Source organism: Camelus bactrianus, chromosome 34 (assembly GCF_048773025.1).
Source record: "Camelus bactrianus isolate YW-2024 breed Bactrian camel chromosome 34, ASM4877302v1, whole genome shotgun sequence".
Classification (NCBI taxonomy): Eukaryota; Metazoa; Chordata; class Mammalia; order Artiodactyla; family Camelidae; genus Camelus; species Camelus bactrianus.
Window position 1 is genome coordinate 11,896,783 of NC_133572.1, and position 21,763 is coordinate 11,918,545.

The window sequence follows — 21,763 nt, forward strand, 5'->3', positions numbered from 1 at the left end:
TGAAGAGACTGGCCTTGATGAGGTCAACCAGATCACCCAATGAGCCTACAGGTTCCAAAGAGGTGCCCTAATGGGAGCCTGGATGATCAAAGCTCTGGCCCCCTCGCTTCTACCCCACCCCCACTTTATGTATTTTATATATCTCTTTTATATTCCGAATTAGAAAGTAGAACTCAGCTGTTATTTTTAAGTTTTAAAATTGCTCATATAAGCAAATGAAAGTCATAAAAGATCTTTAATGAGCGGAAATGACCGGATTTACATTTCAGAAAGCTAATTCTGGTTGCAGGGCAGGAGGAAAGATTAGAGAAAGTAGACATAAAAGATGGAAAAGCCCATTATTTAGACTGTTACAAACAGCCCATAGTGGGATGACAAAGGGTCCAAACCAAGGCAATGATAATACGAGTGTGAAGAGAGGTAGGAAAGAGAGAACAGATTTTAGAGACGTTTTCAAAACTGAATGAACAGCCATTTACCACTCCGACGACAGAGGCAGCAGATTCGGACCGTGTTCGCCAGGGCACAGCGGGCAGGAAACCTTGTACGCACTTTCCCTTTCCTTGGGTGGACTCATGTGACATCAGCTGCTTCACTTTAACTCCAATGCGTGACCACAGGGAGGTGAGATGAGGGTCTCCTGCCACATTCCAAAGCTTAGATCTAGGCTGTTGAGGGTATTACAGTTTGTGGACTGATGTGACTCTGGAAAACTACACTTAAATTCAGCGGCTTATGATGATGAACATGGAACATGGATGAATGTGGAAAAAGCCACCATAACAGAGTGTTCGTTTGACTTAATCAAATCCAGAAGACTGATAAGGTATTTTGCTGTCTCTTTTCTTCTCTCTTTTTCATTTTCTATAAGTAATATTTTTTCCAACCCTAAAAAAAAGGAATTTGAAAAAAATGGATTTAGTAGTAAACAAAGTGAGCCATGGATATGGCTCATTTTATTGTCGTTGTTATGTTATCCTATTTGGCGTAACAACACGCGCTGTGATGGTTTACTAAGACCAGTCTTTACCGTGGGCTGGCCTTACAGACAGGCAGAATAGACTAATGGCTCCATTCTGACCTAAGACATAGTGATGAGATGCTCAACCCTTATTTCACACATTCAACTCAGTTAACTACTGACTGAGCACCTATTTGTAAAAGGTCTTACGAAGGGTAAGCACAGTGGGGTGCAACACAGATGTAGTCTTGGGCTAGGAGAGCTTTCAGCCAGCCAAGGGAGACACACATTAATTGCATACTTAATTGTTTGATCACTATTGTTTTAATTGTTTTGAAGATGAAAGAAAAGTTACAAGAGAGTCACAACAGGGGACCTCATCTAGTCTGTCCTTCCATGAGGGAATGACTCTTGACTAGCGAGCCAAAGAACCAGCTGCTGCTTCTGCAAATAAATGGAGAAGAGAAATTCAAGCAGAGTAGACAGTGCAAAGCAGACACACAGGCACTGAACAGCTGGAAAAGGCCATGCTGGCTGGAGGGCTGACCTCAACAGGGAAAGTGGCCGGATGGCCAGATCTATAGGCCACCTTGGGGTCTGGTTTCTTTAGGCCAAAGGAATACCTTTAAACAGAGGGTGTAATTATCAGAAATAATTTTTTTTAAAGGACTTCTCCAACTTCTTGGCAAAAAATAAACTGGAATGAGACAGAAGTAAATTTAGGGAGACCACCTAAGTGGCTCTTGTCAGAAACGTCGCCAGATTTCTCAGTTCCAGACCCTGATGGCAACAACTTGAGCTGCAAGAATACTTTTAACCAGAGCAGATTATACATCGACCCAGCAATTCCAGAAGACTACACAGAGCTAGACTCAGGTACCCGGAAGCAGATCTACAGGGGGTCCCGCTGCTGGGTCCGACGTCCTCTGCCTCACATGGCCCACGTGCCTAGGCCAAGCCTCCCCAGCTACAGCTGTGTGGGCCTGGACCCCGTGCCCGCTCCTGTCCCAGGACTGTTCCTTCTTTCATTTACTACACGTGACTGAAGCCTGTTCCTAAAACCTGCCTCTGACCGCCGCCTGGCTTCCCGAGTCCCTGAGTTCTGTAGTGGCTCCGCACGCTGGATTGCCCTCCTCGGACAGCACTGTCTTCCAGACAGAGGTCTTTCCCACCAGCTGCTTCCACCTCAGCTGTTGATGCCCTCACTGGTTTCAGCTCTGCCCTGGGTCAGGGTCCTCACCTGATCCCTCCCCTCCCCTCTCCAAACGTGCTTCTGAGGCAAGGCTGTCAGAATGACAAAAATAACCTACAATAAATAGCATACGGTGGTGCATTACTTATCTAGAAGACCTTTCCTTTAGCAGAAGACAGCTCTCTTATTTTTTATTACGGGGCCAGAAGGTGAGATTTATTATTTGTTAACAGTTCCATCAGAAGTTCCAGTGTGGTTGAAGCATTGATGCATATGGTTAACCAAAGAAATCAGAGGCACGTTTTATGCAGTGAGTATCATAAGCTTTGCACAGATTTTTTTTCTCAAAAACGTTTAATTGTTTAGGTCTGTTTGCTTTTAACTGGCCTGCACGTCTAACTCCCACGATTCTCTGGATTTCCTGCAGTAAAAATGATACACCTCAGCAAAGAGAGATCCTGGGATGTGAAAGGAAGAGAGTCAAAGAGCAACTGGCATTTAATCTGTAGCAGGTGTGCTGTTAGGTTTACTAAGCATTTCTAGGTAGTCGGGTTTTTTCTTTCTTTCTTCCTTTATGAAGAGACCTCAAAGACCATGAGCAAAGTTTAAATCAAAATATGAAATATAATCCGAGCAGGATATGACAAATAATTCTCCACCCTTACATCTTCTCCACCCTTGAAAGAGAAGAGTTAGAGGAGAAATTTTTTTCCCTGAGTTTGCTGGGATATGTGTCTTTTTCTTTTGTTTCCTCTTTCCCTTTTCCAGTCCAGGGAAGACAGGACCATCCATAGAAATTAACACTTCATTTCCTAAGTCTGAAATCTAAACAACACGCATGAATTTCAAGACAACATCTTTTAAAATCTGTGTTTGTGGTTTCGTTTTAAACACCTTTTTCTAAAAATAGAATTCTCAGTGTGACCAGAACAAACGTAGACTAGGTGAAAAATGTTTCTACCTGGTTGTGAGACTGATGTGAATTAAAGGAGCTGAAAGGTAAACCCATGTTATTGTAATCTGAAGTGTCAGAGCGTGCCCTTCAGCTAAGAAATGCAAAATATTTTCAAAACAAGCATCATGTGACACTCAGCAGCTTGAGTCGTATTATTAGAGCTCTCCAACGGGGGTAATGTGTTGCACAGAGACTTTGGGATGTTTTGCTAAAATACTCTTTCTTTCTTAATGCAGCTCAGAGTTCTCAATTTTTTGAGGTACTTGTTTTACATTTTACTCTGTTAACTGGACTGCTGTCAAAAATTCTAAAGAATCTTCTTAAGATAGAAGAGAGCAGAGAGATGTACGAGAATGAATGACAAAGCGTCAGGTGTTTTGATTTAACAGCCTTTTGTGCATATTTGGAGTTGCCAGCCAAACCATTAACTTAGCTACTTTAGCACTTTGTAACCTGTCCTCAAATTTGGGATTTTCTTTATCCTTTCACTCATGTCTCTCATTCTGATAGCACCTATTTTATAATCAGCAAGTTAATTTTTCTGCAATAATGAAACATCAAAGAGCTCCAGCTGAAGGAGAATTACTAAAATGGCCACACTTTTGCTAACAGATAGCTTATTCTTATGCTTGCTCTTAAACTGACCAACTAAGCTGACTGACCAGTTGCTGTTCACAGCTCCAGGCCCACTGCTCTCTTTATCCAGTCTCTGCTTTATTCCAGTAATCAAAAGCAAAACTCATACTTGGTTTCTTAGTTGTTCTCAGGGAGAAGGTCACAGGACTGTTACCTTACAAAAATAGCCTGAATTACCAAGAAGACCATGCCATGGGCGCTTACAAGATAAAGAGATGGAAAGAGCAACAACCACTAGCCTCTACAGACTTGGTCACCTGGAGATGCCATGACGCCACTGAGTCTTATGAGAAGAAAATAATTCTGTTGTTTGTTATCGATGCTTTATTAAGCTATGGCTACATAATCACCCTGCCCCATCCTCTAGATGGGTTCACAGTTTTGAAGGCACTAGCTTGCTCTGAGTCCCCTTTGCCCAGCAAAGTAATAAAGCTGCTTCTTTTCTTCTAAGCTCCACGATCCTGTCTCTGAGTTTCAATTTGGCTCATCAGGGACCGGGGTGGGGGCGGGATCTTTCGGCAACACAGCCATTCGAGTTGCCAGTTAGAAACGGCAGCTCCCAGCTCCACCTAAGCAGACATAAACCAGCCCCAAAAGGAAAGGTGAGCGGGAGCCAGAAAGAGATCCAATGGCAAAGCCTCTGTGGGAAACATGGAAGAACAATGTTATTTTTGCTCACTGGATATGTGAACACAGTGCAAAGGAGACCAAACTCGGAGGCTGGACAAAAATGAGAAGGCGGGGCTTTGTCTTCTCATATCAAAACTGGCCAGGAGGGAGACGATTGTTCTTTTCAAATAACTTTAAGAGAGCTTCTTACTGAACAACAGACCCTCCATTTGGTTCATCCTTTGTCTTCTGTTCCTTTTACTTCCTTTGGGGTTTTTTCGTTTGTTTGTTTGTTTTGTTTACATAGATACTTAGCTTCTGGCTCTCATCATTTCTCAAACTCCAACTCAATGCCTTTTTTTTTAATAACAAAAGACTTTCCAAATTTAACAATGGAAATTAATTTTCAGATTTAAGAAGTCCAGTAAATCTCAAGAAGAACAACTATAAGCAGAAACATAATTAGGCACATCATAGCCAGCAGGCTGAAAACCAAAGAGAAAAAAACTTGAAAGCAGATAGACCAAAAAAAAAAGGCAACTTTACATAAAGGGCAGCACAGTTTGAATGATGTTTATTTCCCATCAGAAACTATGGAGGTGAAAAGACCACATCAAAGAGGTTTAAAAAAATCTGCCAAGACAAAATTCTGCATCCAGCATAAGTGTTCTTCAGGAACAAAGGTAAATAAAGACATTTCAGGGAAGTGAAAACTAAAAAAATAAATAAAAAGCACAAGCCAATCTGGACTAGAACAAATGGTTCAAAAGAAAAGCTTTTCAAGTTGAAGGAAAATTATACCAGATGGAATTACATATATATATAAATAACTTATATATTAAGTAATATACAATTACATATATAGATAAATTGCATGTAAATTTTATAATCTGCACTATCTTTCCTCTGTACTTTTATCTGGGAGCACTTAAAAAGGAAAATTGTTTTGTTAGTTTATGTTTTTTAATTGAGTGAAAGATTCTTTAAATTATATAGTGCTTTACAATTTTCAAAAGTCTCGCACACATGAGTAAAATATAATTACGTATATAGATAAACTGCATGTAAGTTTTATAATCTGCACTATCTTTCCTCTGTACTTTTATCTGGGAGCATTTAAAAAGGAAAATTGTTTGGTCAGTTTATGTTTTTTAATTGAACGAAAGATTCTTTAAATTGTACAGTGCTTTACAATTTTCAAAAGTCTCGCACACATGATTTCATATAATCCCACAATAAGCCTTTTTTTGTTACATTTTCATATTCCAACTCAGTGACTTTTTGGTTTCTTTGCATTCAGTATGTTGTTCCTAGACATCTGATATCTTCTGGCTATATTTTTAACACCAATAGTAAGACTTTAGCTGTGTTCACTTATTTTCTGATTTAGCACTCCATCCGGCTCCAGCTCCCTCTCTCATTCTGCGCTGGCTTGAAGCTCAGACTCATCTTACTCATCCTCCTTTCCTATCTTTGCCAAGGAAGATAGACTCATCTCTGGAGGGGGAAGGGTTAAAAATTCTCCCCGGCCCAATTTTTTTGACTTCACAAACCAAACATATACAGCATAAATGAAAGCTGGACAGCTATCTCGTAAACACTGGAGAACACAGTTAAGAAAGGGCAATGTGTCTGCGTGCATTTAATTATCTTTATGATTAACAGAAAAACACTTTCAAAGGACAGAAACGTTTTCAGTTCATCCAACCAAAGGAAGATTAAGTTTGTATAGAGCCTTTCAACTTAAAGGGATCCTCTTTAAGAAAAAGAACACAAAATTACAAATATAAAATTAGGGACAAAAGTGAATATATGTTTGGAAAGAAAAAAATAAATCACAATAAAATACAATTTAAAAAACAGATAAATACTTTAAACATCACACAATACAGAAAAGTAACCTCTATTAATTGTCTGATAAACCTCTCTAATAACGTTTCCTATTTTTTTGGCTTCATACTCTAAAAAATGCAAAATTAATTGTAACACAAGGGGAATTAAAATACAGTTTTAAATTGTTGCTACATTATATTGAGGTGCATAAATATGTAATCATATTACTCTTATACTACATACATTAACTAGGTTGATGAATATGTCCAGGTATTTTTGTCATCAGAGCACTTATTTTTTCAGTCTGTATTTCTTCATTGTTGGCAATTTTATGTACTATTTCATCTGGAACCAATCACCTTCCTAAGGACAAGATATGTCAGATTCTGTAAGAAGTGATCTGACTTATTGGAAGCAAATGTACCATCCGTCAAGAGACATATTCACTGTTTGTAATATTCCTAAAGTTTGTGACCTATAAACACAAGAATTATTGGATACATTTTATTTTGTGTGAGTCTCACCTGAAAAGGAAAAAAATATGGCACATTTATCATTGTATATTCTGCATTATTATGTATATTACTGACTGATGAGAACAACCTTTTTTTTTTTTTAGCTTTTTTGGGGAGGAGGGGGTGTAATTGGGTTTTTATTTATTTATTTATCTTTAATAGAGGCACTATGGATTGAACCCAGGACCTTGTGCATGCTAGACAGGCACTCTACCACTGAGCTACACCCTCCCCTGAGAACAACCATTTTGATTAGGTGACAATCAGAAGGGGATGCTCTGCTTACAATTCTACACTTCTGATGCTTAGAAGAACTTTCTGCAGGCTAGCTGCTGGCTTCCTGTTTTTTAAGATCTTTTTCTCTTCCACTGCCCACATACTTCAGTGCCTCGTTTTATAGAACACGTACGTATCACGTTCATATCACAAAATTGCACTTTCAGGTCACAATGCCAGACAGACAAAAGTTTCCTGGAAGCAATTCTTCCAAAGAGATGGCTAATTATACATGGAAGTGACTGTCAATTTCTGCATCCACAAAATGCCTGGCACCAGAGGAAGTGTGAGGGGAAGAAATTATGAGTGGAGACAGTTGTCTTAACCAAATGTAGTTATAAGTTTGCAAATTTTACAGAATCATATGGCCATGAGAACACATGGCTAGAGCCTTCCCAAACCCTTGGAGGGAGCCATGCAAGGAAGGGCCTTGAAATGCGAGTTCCATCAGCTTCACAGTAAAGTTGCTTCAGCATCCAACCTCACTGACCTTTTAAAACAGGATGGTTAGATTTCTGGTTTCTTACACATAGGGATCTTAGAAGTTCTCACTCCATCCTAAGCACAAGTAAAAACTGAAAAAAATCAACAACTCCTCTCAGATCCATCAGAGTAGTGAGGTGACAGAGCAAACTGCTGTCCTCAAAATTAGAGAGACAAACAGGTGGATTTCGAGAACCACAACCCACAAGCACAAACCTCCATAGGAACCAGTAGGAAACCATAGCTGATGAATTCCTGGATGTTCCGTGCAGACAAGTCTGAGAGATTAAAAACTACGAGCAACCCATTCTGTGGGGGACTCCACACTTCTGTGAATTTTACCTCCAGGAGCTCTATTGGGTCCTCGTGGTGAATACTGGATAAAGTCTCCTCATGCTTCCAGTAGGGAGAAGGAAAAATGAACCTTCTGAAATATACCAGAACATTCTGTTCTTCTTACAAGGTCTGCCCTAGGGAGAAACTGTTTTACCAGAGCCTAAACTATGGGGGTTTTATCAGAGCCTAACTGAGCTAAGGGAAGGGAAATACCCAACTCCAACCCCCTCGAGCCATCTTGTCCCCATCGGAGGGGGGAGACGACACGTTCACAGTCCAGGGAAACAGACTCCGCAAAGACTGAGACTTAATCACAGGGATAAAGAACACTTCCCGGCTCCCCACACCTCATCACTACATTACTAAACAATTATTTACTGATGTTTCTTTTACAAAGTACATTGTGTTCTCTTTCAACAAAAACTTTCAAGACATACTAAGAAGCAAAAAACACTGTTTGAAGAGACCGAACAATATGAAAACCAAAGTAAGATATGGCAGCAATGTTGGAATTATCAGACCAAGATTTTAATAATGAAGATTAATATGTAGACAACATACAAGTAGACAACATACAAGATAACATGGATAATGGAAACAGAAAAATGGAAATTCTAAGAAACAATCAAAAACAAATGCCAGAGTTCAAAAACACTGCAACAGAAATGAAGAATGATTTAGAGGGAAGGGAGAGGGGCAAGATGGGGGTAGGAGATTAAGACGTACCAACTATGCATGTTTGGAGAACAGGATACATGGAAATCTGTGTATCTTCTGCTCAATTTTGTTATTAACCTAAAACTGCTCTAAAATATAAAGTCTATTAAAAATAAAAATGTGAAATAAAGTTAATAATTTTTAAAAATAACAGTTGCTTGGAATTATTTAGATAAAATTGTATTTATTGATCATGAAAATTAAAAGCATTTGCTCTACATTAAGGTCTGAAAGTATATTTGCAATCATATTGGAAAACATGGCAAAAATAATGAAAAGGGTTTTCAGTCATAGACCAAAATAGATGTCTTTTGTTTTGTTGAATAATGGTTCTCTTTATCTCCCACTTCACTCCATCTGCTTCCTACACTTAGCAACAAGAAGCACAGCAATTACTTTACTCATCCACTCTTCTTTCCTTAAAATTCTTCCTTTCCTATAATTTTGTCATTTAAAGGGTATGGGGTGGTATTTGCCAATAAAACTACTTTCAGTTATCCATGGCCAGATTTATATTTTACATTAACTCTAGTTGGACAAATAAGAATCAACAAACAAAACTAAAATAACTATGAATCAGCTGAAACAGCTAAATGTAAGAGAGCACTCATTTTGATATTACATACTAAGTTAAACCCCATTTTTTAAAATTAATTCAACAAATATTTCCTGTTCTGCCACCTGTCCCCCCTACCACCACCCCCACCACCTGTCTATCTGACTTTTTCTCCTACCACTCCCCTTCTTCTTTCTCAGGTCCAGCTACATTATCTCCCTGATTTTCCTCAAACACACTAAGCACACTCCTTCTTCAGAGATTTTTTTTAACATATTTTTATTGTGTTATAGTCATTTTACAATGTTGTGCTTCTTCAGAGATTTTTGCACTTGCTGCCTGGAAACTCTTCCCTTACTTCCTACAGGTCTCTGTTCAAATGTCGTCTTCCCCATCGGGGATTCTCTTGGATAAACCCATATCAAATAGCTAGCTCCTCATCACGACCCCATTCCTCTCCTCTTCCCCTGACTTCTTTTCCTTTGTAGCACTCCACACCATTTAACATACTGTATCTTAATTTGTCTAGTTATTGTCTCTATGTTCTCACCACCATCAGAATATAAGCTCCATGAGAGCAAGAACTTTGTTCACTCCTGTATTCCCCAACAACCAGAACAGTACCTGGCAGGCAGGCATTCAATAAATTCTTGTTAACTGGATGCATCAATATTGTAATTGCATTATCTTTAATCTTTTGTTTGACATCTATAAATTGGTAAAGGTTTCCTAAACTATTAGAAGTCATTTAAGTGAGAATTTTTACATTAAACTCACTTTGTTCCATATTTTATGTGCTTTGCTTTAAAGCGAGTTGTCATTGTCCACGCTTTCCTTCCCCCATCCCGACTCCATTACTCCATTTAATTTCAAACGTGGCAATACTCCCCGGTATGCTATTTTCTCCACTACATTTCTCAAGATTTGTACTAGCTGAGGAGGGGAAGAGAGGTCAGAATCAGTGCGAAAATGTATAGCAGACATTTTCCTCGCAGTTTAGAAGGAACGAGTAATGTTAAAAGGCAGAGAAAAAGAGGAAAGGGAAAAAAAAAAAAAAAGGCTGTTCCTGGCAGCACTATTTTCTTTACCCTGATTCTTCGGTTCCTCAGTACATAGCATGTTATAGCTGCTGCTCTTACAATGTCCCTCTACATTATCACGACGATTGAGAGGCATAATTTGATCACCTGCAGTTTATTATTAAGGATGCATAGTAGCTATCACAATGCACAACTGAATTAATAGAGCGGGAGTGTGTCCAGAATTGCTGCCACTGCGGTCTAGCCTCCAGTCTCTGATTGCGCACCACTGGTCACTCCCTGTGCTTAACGGGCACAATACAAGCTTCTTGCTGTGACGCCGTTTTCTGGCCCCGTCCGGCTGCGGGAACCTCGCTGCTTACAGAAAGCAAGCTGCCTCAGGAGTGCCTGAGATTCTGTGCTGCTTCCAGAGAAAAAAAAAAAAAAAAAAAACTATTATATGACCAATGTGAAGAACGTGAGATAACTCGAAAAGAACCAAAGAATCAAAAACAAGAATAAACCCTGAGAAGGGGTATTTGGCAAGCTTTGGGGAACATAAAAGAAGCAAATCTAAGAAATTACAAAGGGAAGACTATTTTGATCTTCCAACTGGGAATGGAGAAAAAAGGAAGGGAAATGAGGGCAATGAAGGAGAAAAAGGACTCACATTTGGGTAGTCATTTCCTTAACCTGGAATGGTTGAAATTAAATAGATATTACTGACAAAAATGATCCCACAGGTAGGGATCTTTGATATCAAGCCTCACTGTAGGTGGGGATGTCACTCCAACTCATCTTCAGTCTTCCCTACCTTGGGTTAACTTCACCCAATTAGCATGCACCTCTCTTCACGACCTAAACACCTAAAAATGAAAGTCTGCCTCAATTGTTGTTGCTTCCTGAAGTGGGTCATAGCACTGCATATTCCAAGACTACAAAATGGGGTGTCAGGACCCAACAAATGTTTGCCACAGGTGTTTTTAATCCTAAGGAAAAAAAAATCACCATTTTACACAAAATACTATAAACTACCCTCACACTCGTGGACCCTCCTGCGATACATGACCTCTAGAGCACCAGAAAAAAGCACAACACTTTTTCCCTTTGATCCTCTTCCCCCTTCCTACCCAGACTTAATGAAGACATCTGTCTGACAATAGTCAGCTTGTCAAATTAGACAAGAAACGGTCCAATTTTCCTCGTCATCCACAGAAAAAGGAAACCAAAAAGGATGTCAGATACAGAGACACTTTATCTTGCCTTCAGCCCATTCCTTGCTAATTATAAGAATGAAGGACGCTGAATGGTTTTACAATTCTCTTAATTTTGATGCTCCCTCCTGAAAGATGAAATGTTATTACTACTGAAGCCCATGAGCGGCATGCATAAAACAGGGAGAGAAACTGCTGTCAGGAAAAGTGGATGGTAAAAACATGTAGCTCAAATGCTTGGTTCGCTGTGCAGAAAGCTACCTGTCAGATACAAAGAAGGTAGTTGAATGGAAAAAAGGAAAGCAGGCTCCCCAAAGGGCTTGAAAATCAATTCCAAGTTTCCACAAATAACTAGACCTGCAGATGACATATGAAACACTCATGTCTATCCCCCATATAGCCTCTCTTGTCTTCAGCCACCACTCAAACTTATTGCTTCTCTTCTGGCCTCCTTTCCTATAAAATGTCAACAGCAGCCCTATCTACAATGGAAAAACAACAAAAAAACAGAGACTCCCTCGTGTGCCTACTTGGTAACTACCTGTTTGTACAGACTACTGTAAATTCATACTATATTTAGATATATGTTATCTAGGATTATTCCCTATGACAAATAAGTTTGTAATTGGTATTACTTGATGGATTCATAATTGTCTTTAGACTCAAATTTCCTACGATATTTCAACTGGATAAGCAACTCAGTCCAAAATATTAGTTCCTTCTTTATTGGCTGCCGAATCCCTTCACCTTCCTGATTTGCTTTCAGGAAACTTTCTTTTCCCCGGTGTACATGGTTATGGTGGAAAGACAACTGCACGTCTTTGGAAGCCAAAGGACCCAGGTCTTTTTTCTAGTAGAACCAAGGGTCAGACGTGTGACAACCTCAGCCAACCAGGTTCTCTCTCCTGGGACTCTAAATCCTGAGCACATGTTGCAAGAATGAAGAAAATATTGTAGAGATGATTTCGTTCCAGTGGTAGCACAAGAGAAGATGTGTGCTAAGCAGGTGTCTTTCGCCATGGGGTGGTTGCTGTCCTTCCGGCTCTGGTCCTCTAAAGCTCCTTTCGCTCCTGTCTCTTTCCGAGCCTGGCCACGCAGTCTCCTTGCCTATCATCCTATCATCTGTACACACACACAAGCACCATATCCATCCCCATCCCTGCCATCACAGTCTTAGACAAATTCCCTTTTAAGTTAACAGCAGTCAGTTTCTATGGATCATAATTAAGAGGAACTGACAGACTACCCTAGAGATAAAAGTGAATCCTCAAAAAATAATTTGCAAGCTATTTCTGATTTCAGTGAAACTACATGTGAGATGAAAATTTGATAGGGTGTTTCTCTGCTACATGGAGAAAAGAACACACAACTTATTGGAAAAAAAAGCATATTTTTCAACTGGTTTCACTTTTAAATACTTTCAGTATGTTCTAGGAAAATAGGAGCCAAATTTTAAGAGAAAAGAGGGCAATTATTGACATGAGAGCCTGTTCTTACACTTTAGGACAGAGTTAGTGAGAAGGATATTAATAGATTAAAAACAGGGGTTTTTAACTTGATATATTGTGAAGTCTGAAACATTCTGAAGTTTCTCTAGGGTAGGGAGAGAGCTTGGGATAAAAGACCGAATGATCAGAGTAATGGCAATGGAGTGAGTGGATGTGACAAGAGGACATGTCATCAATGGCCCCAATTAATACTTCTGTTGACAGGCAGCTGAGTCATGAAATGACAGTGAGCACAGAACTGTGAATGAGTAGAGAGAAGCCCATGGACGAGAAACGACCACGTAAGAAAACAAAACTGCACACTCACAGAGTTTGATAACGGTGCCTCTTGATGCTAGTCACTAATGTTACCAATAAACTTCAGTATGGTCGCTAATTTTATTAGGAATTTACTTTGAAATCTGTCTCTATTACTTTAATTTTTTAAATATTACAGGGGAAAAAAACCCTCAAAATTTGTGAATTCTGTGACACAGTGATTTACCAAAGTGTAGTCAACACAGAACCGGCTTCACCGTCAACACCCAACACCGAGTTGGGTGCTTGCGTGTATGAAAGACAAGCAAAGCAAGGGGAGAGGATGGGTGCAAATTCAAGCCTGAACTACCTGAATCAAAGATCATACCAGAAAGAAATAAAATCGGACATGAAGACTGCAAATGTTTAAGAAGTAATGAGAAAGGAAAACATAACAGTATTCTTACATAAGAGCTCTGGGAGACACACATTACAGAGAAAGAAGAGCAGGAAAAAAATAACAGAACTGACTGAAGAAGAAGCAAGAAAATTTTTTAAAAAAATACACCACAAAGTAATAGAGAGATTCAGGGAGAAATGTCAGACACATCAAGGAAATTGCTGAGAAAGAAAAGGCCTTCGGATTGAGTCATACATATGTATACTATTAAGCATTATTTTTTTTCTGATTTTTAATAAAAACACATACATCATTAAAGTTGATGAAATACTGAAAAGCATTTGGATGATACCAAAGATGACATTTCACCACCACATAATTATTTCTGGAGAGCATGCTGAATATAGGCATGTCTATTTCAGTGGCCAGAATTACAGAGCTGGGGACATGAAGTCCTATTAACATCAAAAGACGTGTGCTTGACCAGCGTGAATGAAAGGAGGTAAGTCCAAAGTCAATCACAGGGGCAGTTCTACAAATTGTGATTTGTTTCATCATTGTACATGGCAAGAAAAGCATTTTGGAGACAAACAAGCTTGGATTCAAATTTGAGCTCAGCTCAGCTCTTTCCTGGATGTGTGACCTCAGACTTTTATTCAGTCTCTTCAAGCTTCAGTACCCTCATCTGTTAAAAGAAAAAAAAGAAAAGAAAAAAAGCAAACACTGTCTATTTCAGTGAGGGCTGTATGTGCATACTGCGTAAGTCTGGTTGGCGATACAGAAAGTGTTTAATACTGCAGTTATTAAAACCTGTACTGTGTGGTAAGATTTCAGAAGCTCCAACTTACTGCTTCCCTTCTTTCCTTGCCCCTACCACCATCAGAAAATTTTAAAAAACCCTCCTATGATACTCAGATGAAAACCTGAAACTCCCATTCTATTTATTTTTCATTCTTTTCCATTATAGTTTATTACAAGATATTGACTATAGTTCCCTGTGCTATTAGGACCTTGTTGTTTATCTATTTTATACACAGTAGCTTGCATCTGCTAATCCCAAACTCCTAATCTATTCCTCCTCCTCCTCCACTTTCCCCTTTGGCAATCATAAGTTTGTTTTCTATGTCTGAGTCTGTTTCTATTTTGTAAATAAGTTCATTTGTATCATATTTTAGATTCCACATATAAGTGATATATGGTATTTCTCTTTCTCTGTCTGACTTATTTCACTTAGTGGGATAATCTCTATATACTACCATCTGAGACAGGAGGGAAGGGGGCAGGGCATTAAAAAAATGACGGCAACTGAGGGCAGGTTAACTGGTTAGAACCAGATGGTGGAAGATTCGACTTCCAGTAGACCTTGAGCCCCATGGCACACCCACAGGCACCATGACAGTTCCGAGGTCAAAAAGTGGGCAGTGGCCCAATTTCTGGGAACCCTCACCCCTTCCCCAAAGTAGCTAGAATAATCTTCCCACTTGTTAGTATACGAAATTATCGTGCCAATAAAAACTAACAACTCCCACACCTCACGGTCGCTCTCCCTTCTGAGTGAGATGGACTACACTCTGTCTATGGCATGTGTATCTCCCTGAATAAATCTACTTTCACTGTAATATGGCTCGCTCTTGAATTCTTTCCTGTGCAAAGCCAAGGACTCTCACTTGATGGGGCCCATACCAGGGACTCGCCTGGGACCCAGAACATGCCCATCCTCTGGCACCCCATTTTCCTGCAACACATCCATGTTCCTGCAGATGTCATTATTTTATTGGCTTTTATGGCTGAGTAGTATTCCATTGTGTGTGTGTGTGTGTGTGTGTGTGTGTGTGTGTGTGTGTGTGTGTGTGTGTGTATACACCCCACAACTTCTTTATCCAGTCATCTGTCGATGGACATTTAGGTTGCTTCCATGTCTTGACTATTGTAAACAGTGCTGCTATGAACATTGGGGTGCATGTGTCTTTTCAAATTAGAGTTTAATCTGGACATACACCAGGAGTTTCATAAACTCTATGAAAATCCCACTTTAAACTAAACCATTTGGCTAAAGACTATGTACTACTTTAAAAATTTTTAAATACTGAAAGGTAACACATTATGATTTGTCTTTCATATCTACCTCCCTCAATGGATACATTTACAAAATCCTTAGCTGAGAATGTATTTTAATGGAGGTAGAAAGTCCATGAATGCCCTGAACCCATTTCCATAGTGGCGTGGATACATCATCCTGAGAAGGTAAGGGGGGGCCACGGGAGCTCAGAGACAGATTTTATCTTCTCTATGGTTATTTTCTAGGGATTAACTTAGAGAGTTTAGAAGTATTATTTTGGAGGGGGAAAAAAGATCTGTTTGATATTCAACAGTTATGACTTTCAACTGTGTCAGGAGGGTAAAATACAAAAGCCTTTATTAATATTCAGACATTCATAATATATTTTTATTTATACATAGCCTTTACTCCCAGAACTCTTGGGACTTTGCAGACACATTACGATTCAGCCTCAATCTATTTTCACAAATGTGTCACTAAAGTATGTAGGGAGGAGGTATAACTCTATTATCTTCAGATTGCAGATACAGAAAAGAAAGCAGAGACAGATAAAGCAATTTACCTACGGCCTCAGTACACGTAAGCTGTTGAGCAAGGCACAGAACCAGTCATGTAATAGATACTTCTTCTGTCAGATAAGGACACCAGAGTCCCGTCCTAGCCGGGACCTGCCTTTTTCGGAACCCTTAGTACCAACAGATGGAAGGCCAGGAAGGTGGGGTCCTATTCAAGGAAATCCACATGAACAGTTCAGCCTCCAACAAATCACTGCATGGTGGTTGTTAGGTGAGGCAGGAGCTGAGGCTAGCCTAAAGTTCAGAGCAGCTTTCTGCCCATTAGAGCGTCGGTACACGGTATGAAGCCTTTGGGGCCCTCCCCTGCCGCCCCTCCTGCCTTTCGCTGGCCTCAAATCTGGCCTTGTTGAGTAAGTCCCTCAGCAGCTCTGCCACAGTTGAATGGGTCCTGAATCTTAACTTACCATCTCTACCCACCAAACCAGAATCACACGCTTCAAAGTAAAACTTAGCACATATGGAGCTCTGGCACTGAACTAGGTTTGAGGTAAGACTTTCACTTTGTTTTTCCATCAGTTATTTTCACCACAATGGTCATCATTCATAAAAAAATCAGTATTTTCACGTAAGGATAATCAACAAGCACTCGTTTTTTGTTTTGTTTTGTTTTGTTTTCATAAAAATCTGCTTCCCTTGTTTCTTGAGAAAAATGAAATGAGATGGTAGAATAATTATTAAAATTCAGTATTTAATGTAAAAATCATTCTTAGCGCATTAGACCAAATAAAAACACACCATGGGCCAGATTTGGCCTGAGAGCTTTGGTGTGCTGACTCCTGCTGTAAAATCCTACAGACATTAAAATGATTATTAGAGGATATTATGAAAAACTTCATGCCAATAAACTTAAAATTCAGAAGACATGGACAAAAACGTAAGTTACCAAAATAAACAAAAGAATAGAAAGCCAACATTGTTTTATAACTATTAAAGAAACTGGACTGTTAATTTAATTCCTTCCCACAGAGAATAAGAACAAGCCCAGATGGCTTTGCTGGTGAATTCTACCAAACATTTAAACAGATTTTTCTAGACAACAGTAAATGAGGGACTATTTCCCATCATTTTTGAGGGAGCTTAATAACCCTGATATCAAAACATGACAAAAAAAAATCATAAGCAAGAAAAATTCCAAGCCAATGTTACCCAGAACACAGATTTTAAAAATCCAAATCAAATATTAACAAATCAAATTTAGCAAAATATAAAAATTTGGGTTTACTCCACGAATACAAAACTGATTGAACACTCAACAATCAATCAATATAATTTATCACATTAATAGAGTAAGAGAAAAATCATATGACCATCTTAATAAATGGAGAAAATATTATGACAAAATTCACTATCTGTTTATAATAAAGATTCTTAGTATACTAGGAAGAGAAAGGAATTTCTTTATTTCAAAAATAGTATCAATAAGAAATGTGCAGCAAGCATTAAGCTTAGTGGTGAAATGATGAAAGCTTTCCTACCGAGACCTGGAACAAGACAAGTATATGTGCGATCACCACTCCCATTCCACACCGAACTGAAGGTCCCAGCCACTGCAGAAAGGGAACACAGCTATTTCAGGAAGGAAAAGAGAGAGAGAGAGAGAGGAAGGAAGGAAAGAAGGAAACTGGAAAATGAGAAAAAGATTGGAAAGGAAGAAATAAGAAATAACACTTTCATTATTCAGGTGACACGTGTGTCTGTTCATAGAAATTCCAAAAAATGGACTGTAAGTTGGTATAGCCACTATGGAAAACAGTATGGAGGCGTCACAAGAATAAAAATAAAAATAGAACTACCATATGATCTAGCAAATTCCACTTCTGGGTATATATCTGAAAGAAATGAAATCACTCTCTCAAAGAGATATCTGCACCCCCCGCTTCACTGCAACATTATTTGCAATAGCCAAGACACAGAAACAATCTAAGTGTCCATCAAAGCATGGATGAATTAAAAAAAATGATATAGATAGATAGATAGATAGATAGATAGTTCAGTCATAAAAAAAGAAAAAATCCTGCTATTTGCAACAATATGTATGAAACCCTGAGGGCATTATGCCAAGTAAAATACGTCAGACAGAGGAAGACAAATACTGTATTATCTCACTTACATATGGAATCTAAAACAACCAAACTCATAGAAACAGAGAATAGACTGTGATTGCCAGGAGGCAGGGGTGGGGGATTAGCGGAAGGTGGTCAAAGGGTACCAATTTCAGTGATAAGAGGAGTAAGTTCTGGGATTGTAATACACGGCATGGTCACTTCAGTTACTAATACTGTATGCATATTTAACAGAAGCTACGAGAGCAGATCTTAAAAGCTCTTAACACAACTCAAAAATTATAACTATGTCAAGTAATGGATATGTTAACTAACCTTATTGTGCTAGTCATATATATATTCACACACAGAGAACAGGGTTCAGGGTGAAGAAATGGAGGTGCTTAGAAGGTGGCCCACCCAGAAAGGACACTTCCCACACCTTGCCCTATGAGAATCTTCATCTGACTGTTCATTGCATCCTTTATAACATCCCTTACAATAAACTGGTAATAACAGGTAAAGTGTTTGCCTAAGTTCTGTGAGGAAATTATCAAACTTGATCAGGGGGTTGTGGGAACCCCAATTTTTAGCCAGGTAAGACAGAAGCATGGATAACCTGGGACCCACTACTTGCCATTAGCATCTGATGTGGGGGCAGTGTCGTGGGACAGAGCCCCTAAGCTGCGAAGTCTGGACTAACTCCAGGTAGTGGTGTCAGAATTAAATTAAGTTGTATAACATCCAGTGGGTGTCCACAGAAAAACAGACTATTTCTTGGTTTGAAAAACCCACACATTTGGTGTCAGAGTGTTGTGAGTAGAGAGAATTTTCCTTGAACTAAAACCCAATCAGAAAGGCTAAAATTTAAGACTTTAATGCCAATCGCTGAGGAAGTACAAAGAAACAGGAATGCTGCTTCACGGCTGCTTGGCAAGTATATTAGTACAACCCCCTGAGAAAAGGGACTGGCACTATCTGCAGGGTTGCAGTCAAGCACACCTTAGGACCCAGAATTTCCACTCCTAGGAAGAGAGAACAGACTTGTGCACCAACAGGCAGCAGAAGTGTTCTCAACGGCATTATGTCTCAAGCTGGAAATACCCAAATGCACGTCAAAAGTAAAATGGATACCCTTTCCTCTGCCGTCCGCGCTCTCTTCTTTGGTCGCCGAGTCCTTGGCAGACGGGAAAATGGCCACAAGCTTCCTAGTGCACGAGAACATCTGGTTCGCCAAGGTCAAGTATGATGACGCAGAAAGGAGATTCCACCAGCAGATGCACGGCCTCTGGAGGGTTCCTCACCCAGAAGACGGCCGCCAGCGAAATCTCGCGACAGCTCTGCAATCTCGCGAGAGCCAGAGGAACCATCCAGAACTCCACAACCACAGGAAGTTCGGGCGTGGGTGGCTCCAGCGGGCGAGTGAGAGCTGCAGAGAGCTGGTTATCGGGATTGCCCGCCTGGCAGCAGAGAGGATCCTGCGAGGGGAGTAGCAGGATCTGCAGCAGACTGTGTCCAAGCTGGAGGCCCGGCTAAGGGCGCTGGAGAAGAGCTCGCCCGCTCACCGGTCCGCAGCCCCGCAGCCCCGCAGCCCCAGCGAGTGTCTCCCGTGCGCCAGGTGGGGCTCCCCCACCCCTACCCAGAAGGCGGCCTCCGCTGCGGACGACGAGGACCATGACACTGACGTGTGTGGCAGCGACTAGGCGGAGGACAAGGAGGCTGACCGACTGTGGGAGGAGAGGCTGCGGCAATACACTGAGAAGCCGGCCCTGGTGGCCAAGCCCTCCATCCTGGACATCAAGCCCTGGGATGACGAGATGGTCAGGGCCTGGCTGGAGGCCTGTGTGCCCTCGGTCCAACTGGACCGGCTGACCTGTTCCAAGCTGATGCCTGTGGGCCACGGCATCCACAGGCTGCAGGTCCTGTGTGTGAAGGAGGACGACAAGGTGGGGACGGGCTTGCTGGAAGAGGGGATCACCAAATCCCAGGAGCACATGCAGAGCGTCCACAGTGCTGCTTTCAACAAGATCTGAGCCCTGGCACTGGGCCTGAGTGTGTGAAGTCTTGCAGCAGGTAAAGACTGAGATTCAAAAAAAAGTAAAACGGAGAAGTCAATTTTAGGTATATACAATAGAAGATTATAAATGAGGGAAAATGAACAAACTACAGCTACCATCAGATCCTGGGAAAATTTCACAAAAATGTTGAGCAAAAGAAGCCAGTCAGGAAGGCATTTATACTGTAGGATTCCATTTACTATAAAATTCAAAACAGACAGAACCGTAGAGTTTGGGGCTACATCGAAACTAAATAAAGCCAGTAAAGAAGTGATCACCACAATAGCCAGGGGAAGATGAAGAGCACATGGCAGAGAGCAGGGGTTGGGGGTGGGATGGGGCAGGTTGGAAGTGCTGGCAAGATTCTATTTCTTGATCTATGTGGTCGTTACATGAGGGTTTGCTTTGTGATAAATCATTAGGGCACACGTTTTTGTTTCTTGCGTTTTTGTATATGCTTCTTTTTCCTCCAAACTTTACCTTTTGAGATGTAATTGATTTAGTAATAATAGAGAGGTGGAGTTTTAATTAACAGATATAATTGACATGTAACATTGTATTCGTTTTAGGTGTACAACATAGTGATTTGATACATGTCTATATTGCGAGATGATCCCCACAGTAAGTTTAGTTAACATCTTAACATCACCCCACACAGTTAACAGTTTCTTTTCTTGTGATGAGAACTTTTAAGATCTACTCTCTTACCAACTTCCAGATATACAATACATACTGTTAACTATAGCTACCATACTATACATTACATCCCCAAGACTTATGTGTCTTACAACTGGAAGCTTGGACCTTTTTGACCACCTTCATCCATTTCACTGCCCCCACCTCTGGCACCACCAATCTGCCCTCTGTATCTATAAGTTCAGCCTTTTTTTAGATTCTACATGTAAGTGATACCATACAATATTTATCTTTCTCTGACTTACTTCACTTAGCGTAACACCTTCAAAGTCCACCCTTATTGTTTCGCATAGCAGGATTTCCTTGTATGTGTTTTAAATTTCAAAATTCAAAAGCTTAAGGAAACTTTCAACGTGAGCTGGTGGGTGGTGTCTAATGACACTGCTCCTTGCAGCCAATGGCCTGTTAAATTCAGCCCTGGCCTTTGTTGGGCCTCAAATAATCTTGTATTACAGCCCAACACAACAATCCTTACTGAAGCTATCATCTCACTGATTTAAGTGAAGGACTTCAGAGTTTTCTTTTTATGAAAGGTGAATTATAAGGTTGTCAGAAGAGAAAGAACAGCAACCATTTCAAACCATATGTAGCTTTAATTAAACTGCCTTAGTTTAAAAAAAAAAAGTGTTCTCTTTTTTATGTGTCTTTTTAAAGTATTCTACTACATCTATGGACTCTAAGACCTCTGTTGGCGTGCTCTGCTTCCCATAGAACTGTCAGTGTGCTCACATGCTGAAAACCAGGAGGGAGCCAGCAACCATGATTGTCACCCCTCTGGAGCTGAGTGAATTATCTGCTTCTGGGCCGTGGTAGTCTGTCTTTTAATATATTGGCTTTGGCAGACCTCGACTCCCGTGTCATTCCAATTAAGTTATTAAAATTAAAGT

The 21,763-nt window shown here is 40.2% G+C and overlaps 1 long non-coding RNA gene and 1 pseudogene across 1 annotated transcript; both read left to right on the forward strand.

Annotated features, from left to right (window-relative positions):
- Positions 1–2,233: 2,233 nt before the first annotated feature.
- On the forward strand, positions 2,234–4,203 carry LOC141575920 (uncharacterized). Its single transcript, XR_012504019.1, has 2 exons — positions 2,234–2,463; positions 3,866–4,203. It is a non-coding gene; the product is annotated as an uncharacterized LOC141575920 (long non-coding RNA).
- A 15,083-nt stretch (positions 4,204–19,286) lies between these two features.
- On the forward strand, positions 19,287–20,262 carry LOC105062345 (elongation factor 1-delta-like; annotated as a pseudogene).
- Positions 20,263–21,763: the final 1,501 nt, after the last annotated feature.